Source organism: Mya arenaria, chromosome 10, assembly GCF_026914265.1.
Source record: "Mya arenaria isolate MELC-2E11 chromosome 10, ASM2691426v1".
Taxonomy (NCBI): Eukaryota; Metazoa; Mollusca; class Bivalvia; order Myida; family Myidae; genus Mya; species Mya arenaria.
The window spans coordinates 65,339,567-65,346,787 of record NC_069131.1 but is presented as its reverse complement, the minus strand read 5'-3'; the positions used below and the strand labels follow the sequence as shown (position 1 = coordinate 65,346,787).

The 7,221-nt window shown below is 34.2% G+C and overlaps 1 protein-coding gene and 2 non-coding genes across 3 annotated transcripts in view; 2 read left to right on the top strand and 1 right to left on the bottom strand.

Moving 5' to 3' along the window:
- The window catches only part of LOC128204926 (neo-calmodulin-like), a 363,327-nt gene that overhangs the window by 347,379 nt on the left and 8,727 nt on the right, over positions 1-7,221 (top strand). The gene's annotated exons all lie outside the window — the stretch shown is intronic.
- Trnaq-cug (transfer RNA glutamine (anticodon CUG)) lies at positions 3,291-3,362 on the bottom strand. The gene has a single exon. It is a non-coding gene; the product is annotated as a tRNA-Gln (tRNA).
- Positions 3,858-3,929, top strand: Trnaq-uug (transfer RNA glutamine (anticodon UUG)). The gene has a single exon. It is a non-coding gene; the product is annotated as a tRNA-Gln (tRNA).

Genomic DNA, 7,221 nt, shown 5'->3' with positions numbered 1-7,221 from the left:
GCGCCCAATAATGGCTGCTTTATGGCTTGGCCCCGTCATCCCTAAGTTCGATTTAAAACAAAACATGGAGGAAATTTAACCCCATCGGTTAGTGGGGTATTCGTCAGCGTAAGTTTGGATCCAAAATGCCGCCAGACCTGTGACGAATGGCAGAAAGAGTGGACATTACTAAATAATAGGAGTTAGAGGTAAGAGTACACCCGCTATTTGCTTTAAACGAGTTCCATTTGTTTGCTTCTTGTTGGTCACATGTTAAAATAATAGCATGCAGGCCCGCAGTCATTCCAACATGTGCGAGGTGTTAGGACCAAGAGCATTTTTTGATAATATAAATGAAAGAGGCCGTCTTATGAACGGGCATACGATCAAAGATATGGTAAGATCAGGTATGTTAGAGAAACAGAATCTCGGGCATTTTCTGTCTATATACATTCGCCTATGATAGTGATGAAGGATGACCGTAAATAATCATATTGTTTAGGTATGTGAGTTTAATAAACTAAGTTTCCTGCATGTGATCAAATATTGTAAATTTCTTAAAAAATTGAAATAACCTGTTGAATTTTACATCAAAAATATTATTTTCAAATATGTTATATATAAACATTTCAACATCGTCCCACCCCCTTTCCCACCACGTGCATCAAGAAAATATTGGTTAAACGTGTTCTTTCGCGAATATAAGGTCATGTACGTATAGTATTACTTTGTTGTATAAACCTATTAACTAGGTAAATGATAAGTGAGGCTTAAAACTTTTTTACATCAGTGAAAATCAATCCATGCGGGTTTAGCCTATTTATGTGATCTTCAATAGTATACAGATGATATACATGTAGACTTAATAGTTTTAGTGATATTGTTTTTAAGTTTTTGGCACTTTAACTATATAAACGATTCAATTAATGTAGATACGTTGTTTTATTTCATAAACTTATGTATATTTGTGAAATGCTTAATGAATGATGAAGTTATTTCTTAAAATCTACATCCCTGTACATTTGTTTGAAATATGAAACAGCTAGTTTTAATTGATTAAAATTAAAGGTAGTTCATTTGTGCATAGCGGCCTAGACAAATCCCCTCATTTTATATTCCATTTGTCTTGCCATTTTCGAAGTGTTTTTTTTTAACAATATTTGTTTAAAGTCAGTGTATAATATTTCGTTTTATCATAATTAACGCCTTTTCCTCAGAAACAACATAAAAAGATAGTTTAAAGTTTAAATGCAAGGGTGATTTTGTTCGTCTCAGCATAAATTGTTGGGGTCATTTTATTCATGGGTTGATTTTGTTCTAGATGTACGTTAATTGCTTTTCTTTGAATTCTCTGAGATATATAACGCACAAAAACACTTTCAAACAACGAGAAAGTAACCTTGAAGTTTTATTAAAAAAAGCGCGTTATCTCTAAATCTGTCGCTGCTAAAAATTCAACGTTTTGGTGATGATCTATGTCAAATTTTGGACTACTTTTACGCATTAGTTCGACATGAATGAGACGCAAAATTAGTAATAACAAACGACCGACGAATCATATCATTGATACACATGTGTTTTAGTAAGATAAAGTTTCCCTTCTAGGAACACTTGATATCAAATTTTTCGAAAGGTCAGGCAATCGAAGGTTAATAAAGAAAATAACACCCACCTTGGTCCGAAAAAACTCGAAAAACGTCGTTTTCCCAAATTTTGCGTTCCAGCAAAATGGCGACTTCAATCGTTCAATCCTTGTTCTTCAAACAAACCGTGATGGTTAATGCCTGCTGTCTTGTGTTTTAGCTGAAATTCACTTTTTATTCACTTATAGTCCAAATATGGCTACACCATGCTTTAATTATTGTGATTGTAGTTATTAAAAAAATGATGCGCACTAATATTCACAAGTGCGCATGCGCCCTTGATGTGAGTTGAATTAAGAGGTTTGAAGTTAAGACCATTTTCAAGTGCTTTCGCGTGTCCATTTCTATATTTAATCAAAATCATTTGACTTTATTAGTGTTATATTTAAGAAAGATATATATTAATGTACTAATTGCATGTGACCAGTAATGTTGCGCAAATATACTTCCAATATTATACATGTTACAACCAATAACGAGTTTGCTTAGTCATGACAAACTTCTCCATTTTATAATTTTATTAAATTCAAAGTCGTGCATTACGTCATGTTGAAAGAAATGAAGAAAACAAATGAATCACCATTTTATAAGTCAATTACAAATATGATTGACATCTTCTTTTACAGATGTTTTTTTTCATGATACAGAACATTATATATAATTATAAGGACTGACAATATGCTCATGTGAGTGTGTTTTTATTTATAAGTAATTTATAAGTAATACATATTCACCATGGGGAGCGTTTCCATCTTTCGAGGATTTCAATAGTATTACTGCACCGTTGAAAACATCCCCTGGAGGTATATGGATGGATTTGGTCCTATGGGCCCTCTATAAGTTTTGACGACACGCCCTCAGCATCATAACTTTTGTAGGACTAATTTTTTTCTTCTGAAACCCCTCCCGTTCAACATTTTTTAAACAAAAAACCTATGCTTTTAACACTGAAACGGTTTCAAGTCTACGGAAACTTTTTTTCAAAAATCAGTGTGGCAAAATGAAGTTAATGTAAACTATTATGACTAATATTTAAATGTGTTGGGGAATTTACATACAAACATGAATATATTGTTAAACATTAGTTGAGATGAACATGGACCTAGTATGTGTTTGTTTTACAAAATATCGTCGATTCTTCTTTGTTAAGAAACAGTTGCTTTTGACTGGCTCCTGCTACTGCTGCTGCTGCTGCTGCTGCTGCTGCTGCTGCTGCTACTGTTCTTGTTGATGTTGTTGTTCATGCTGCTGTTGCTACTGGTGCTGGTCCCTCTGCTGTTGCTGCTCCTGCTGATGTTTTTCTTCTTAACTACAACGTTGTTATTTAAACATATACTTGTATACATTAAAAACAGACAAAAAATCCCCTACTTAAAATAAACAAGATAACCTCTATTTTAGGAAATATACTTGATATACTGGATTTGTTTTCTGATTTCATTTAAAGTTCAGCTCATGGAAATATAATTACAATGTACATAGTTCAAATATGTTTTAAATCTTATTCATAGGATAAGAAAAAAACTTTATTTCATAGCGCCTTAAACCTTTTCAGCTTATTTTTTTGTTTCGTTCAAGTTTCAATTATAAAAAGTTAAATGTAATATTCTAGGGTTTGCCGTTCAATTTCAATAACTAAATAAGAAATAAAAAATATAAAACAAAAGAAGGTCCCGCCGAGATTTGAACTCGGATCGCAGGATTCAGAGTCCTGAGTGCTAACCATTACACCACGGGACCGGCCTGGCAAACGCAATTTTGCAATAGTATATGTAACCAATACAGGTTAAGAGCCTCGTTCTCGATAAATTGGCCTACATTAGAAATCAGTTATTTATATTTAGAACTGTCAAAATTGCGGAAACGCCCATCGTAAATGTAAACAAAGGCATTTGTAAATAAGTGGGTTTTACGATAATCATTTCAATCAATTAAGTATGATTAATCCTAGTATTGGAAAATATTGGCAAATGGTTAATTAGATAACAATTTATTTGTACATTTACATTTATTTTGATTCATTGTGACCATTTATAAAGGCCTTTTTTGATATGATTTTGTTCACATGCTTATTAGAGAGTAATTTCAATGCATAAAATGAAAAAAAGAAAAACCGCGTATAACCCATGGTATGAATATGGTTAAAACATTAAAATAAGGAAAAATCTTGTGAAATTGCTATTACAATGTCCAATAAGATTTATAATTAATATTTGGGAGCAGTTAAGAACAGCTGGTCCTGTGGTGTAATGGTTAGCACTCTGGACTTTGAATCCAGCGATCCGAGTTCAAATCTCGGCAGGACCTCTTTTTTAAAAAAAAACTTATTTATTGTTCATCCCTTTTCAGTACATTTGCACATAATTAAGGAGTGCACAAAATGTCCCAAGCCACTTACACATGCTCATTACGCTATTGGTGACCGTGAAATTACCCACAAGCTCGAATCTCGAAAATCTTTGGGAAAGAGGTGGGGGGGGGGGGGGGAGTCAAGAACACACTAACCAAGTCAGCACTTAACATTGCAAACAAACACAACTTTAGCAAACAATTAAAACGCAATAATAATAATAATAATAATAATATTAATAATAATAATAATAATAATAATAATAATAATGCTAATTCTGTACCAGTATACTTCACAAGTTATATACTGATTAGGTGAAGAAATATATTTGTTTTTGCTTCCAGTTCAAGTCATACCCCCAATAAATAGGGTAGGTAGGTAGGTCGGAAAAACTCATTGTTTTTATTTTTTAGGCAAATTGTTTCTTGAGATTTATCTGCTACCAAATAACATAAATTTTATGCATAAGAACACATTAACCATCGGTTTTAGTATCTCTTCGTTTTAAACTTTATAAAAGAAAAAAATCAAACTAATGATAAAACGTATTTCTTAAGGCAATGAAAAGGTTAAAGGTCGGGGCAAAAAATAGGGAAGGTCGAGAAACCGGAAACAAACAATTTTGTTACTCCGTAGAGAAGTTGCGCACCTAAACGTGTGCATGTTCATGTATATAAGGCTACACGTACAAGTAATGCACCAGTCAATTGTAACCACGGTCCCCTAGGTCCGGGGAATAGCGGTGACTTTGACTTTCCGTCCAGCCAAGCCCGGGTTAAATATCCGCCTTGCGGATACGAACTGCTGGTAAAATCCCTGCCAAAGCCAAATGCCCCCGCACTCCAGGGATCCTAGGTAAGGCAAAGCCCCCGCTATTTTTGGCGCGAAGACAAAACCACCGCACTCACCCGTCACAGCGGGGTCACCTGTAAGGTAAACACGGCCCATTTACCCGGCTATCCCCAGTATACACCCGGAGGCTGTGGTGCATAAACGTGTCAGTCGAGTTAAACAATCGTTTGTAAACCATGTTTTTAATTGGTACTTGTAGGATCGCTGATACCCGCATAAATCACTTCTCTCGTGATCATGTGTATGTAGGTCATTCCAATACTGGACAATGTTCACATACCTGGGTCCGATTTCACGAAACTTTTTAAGTCTGTTTTAACACGAGTAAGCTAAGCTCACTATTTTTGTTCTTCTATTATTTGTGAAATATTTACATTTTTGGATTTTTTAAAACTTTTTTTTATTGAAGTTGTCTGTCTGATGGTAGTGAAAGACTATATTTTATTTATCTAAACATAAGGTATAAACATATTTATGTTTATAACACAGTAATATAACAGTATGATAAACAGTGTTGTTATAGAGGGTGGACAGTATTATGTTGAATTATTAAATACGGATACAAAGTGACTCTTTTACATAATTACGTATGATCACCATATCAGTAAATCTTCATCATTAAACTTACTTTGACGAGAAATTCCTACGAAGGTTTTACTTTTCGCTCCTGGCAACTTACCTACCTCTTCTTACCCAAAAGCTCAGGTCCGAGTAAAACATCTAGGTTTATTATCTTTTTAATCGGATCGACCAATAAAAAAGAAAACACTTTATTGCCGGTGTTTACGATTTTTGCGCATTGCGACAAAATTTCAGTATAAAATGTTGAATTTCTTACAGAACTGAATACTAGAATTTGGATACATAAAATGGTAAAACCTCTTTAAGTTTATATAATGTTGTTTTAAATTCATTATTGAGCCATAAAAACAGTTATTCTTTTAAAGTAGTTCACATATATTTTATTTTTTAGGTCATTATCTAACATTTTGTACAGAAACCTTTATTCTGATTACAAAAAATATTTCCTAAATTGTTAAAGACACATCACATCTTAACTAGATGTTAGAATTTCTTCATGCATGTTTCCATTCGCTGACATATGCATTGTTTTATCCAGATTTATTTTCTTTGTCATTGGGTAAAATGTGATGTCCGATTATGAAATAGTTTATCAATATAGAAATTTCATTGTGACATAGTCAAGAATGGCGCAATCATGACCATCTATCACTGTTTCAATTCGATATGGAAGCAAAACCAATCAAAGTATGATCTTTCAGTAAGCAACAGTAAGTTCGTGTCGTTGGTTTCGGCGGTGATGTATGCATGTAGAGCAAGTCATATACATGTACGTCAAGCTTACGTTTTTGCATTATTTTTTTTTTACATTTTTGCATAGTTATTTGTACTTTTGCTTAAGAATAAAATTGGCAGCCGGATGCCGAAACAAGTAAGTAAGTATCATATTGAATTGATAAATATATTCTCTGTTCTAGTCATCGCGCGTGCGAAATTACTAAATGAAACTTTGGCGGTCGTTTTCATCATAAGCGTTCTAAATGGTTAAACCAGAGACATTAACGTAAACACTATGGGGTTTTAATTGTGCTCTCCGTTTTCCAGGCGGACAATCTAACCGAAGATCAAGTATTTGGTGAGTTTTTTGTTTTTGTTTTTGTTGTACACGACTGAGAAGTAGGTGTTTTTGAATTATGCATGCTCAAAGCTGTGTGTAGCGCTCCATTTTCGACGTTTCTGAAACGAAGTGGTCCGCAAATGCAAGACATATCTAAATTTTGCAGCACAGCTAGACATGCAGAAAAAAGGTTGATATAATGATATAGTTTATAATTATTAATTATCTTATTTATGTATATAGTTATGTCACGTGTGTAAACAGCACCATATTTGACTGAAACTGCCAAAAAATAAATAAGCCAAAGTTACTTGACTACATGATCCTAATACTGTCCATTTCCAGTACTAAATAAAGCACCTAAGAACACCCAGAAGGGGCACGCCCCCGAACCCCAAGCCCAAATATGAATCCACATGAATAGAGGTCTAGCTACGCCTCTGATAGGCACATGACACGCGGGATTGTAACCGTTGAGGCAAAAGTAGGTGATGGGATTATGTCCGGGTTGGGGATGGGGGGTACCTTTAGTCTCAGTCCAAAGCGTATACCAGCGGTCATCTGTCTTTTTTCTTGTAACTTATAAAACACTGGCATGAGACGATAAAGCAGTGAAGACGAAAATAAAAGGTTAAATGGTACAGAGAATTTAAAATTGGCGGTGGGTCCTTTTAAAAGGAAAGGCAATCCTTTTTAAGGAAACACTTCAAATAGGCGTTTATATGATTTGAAGCAGTTAATTATCATCCCTTTTTACT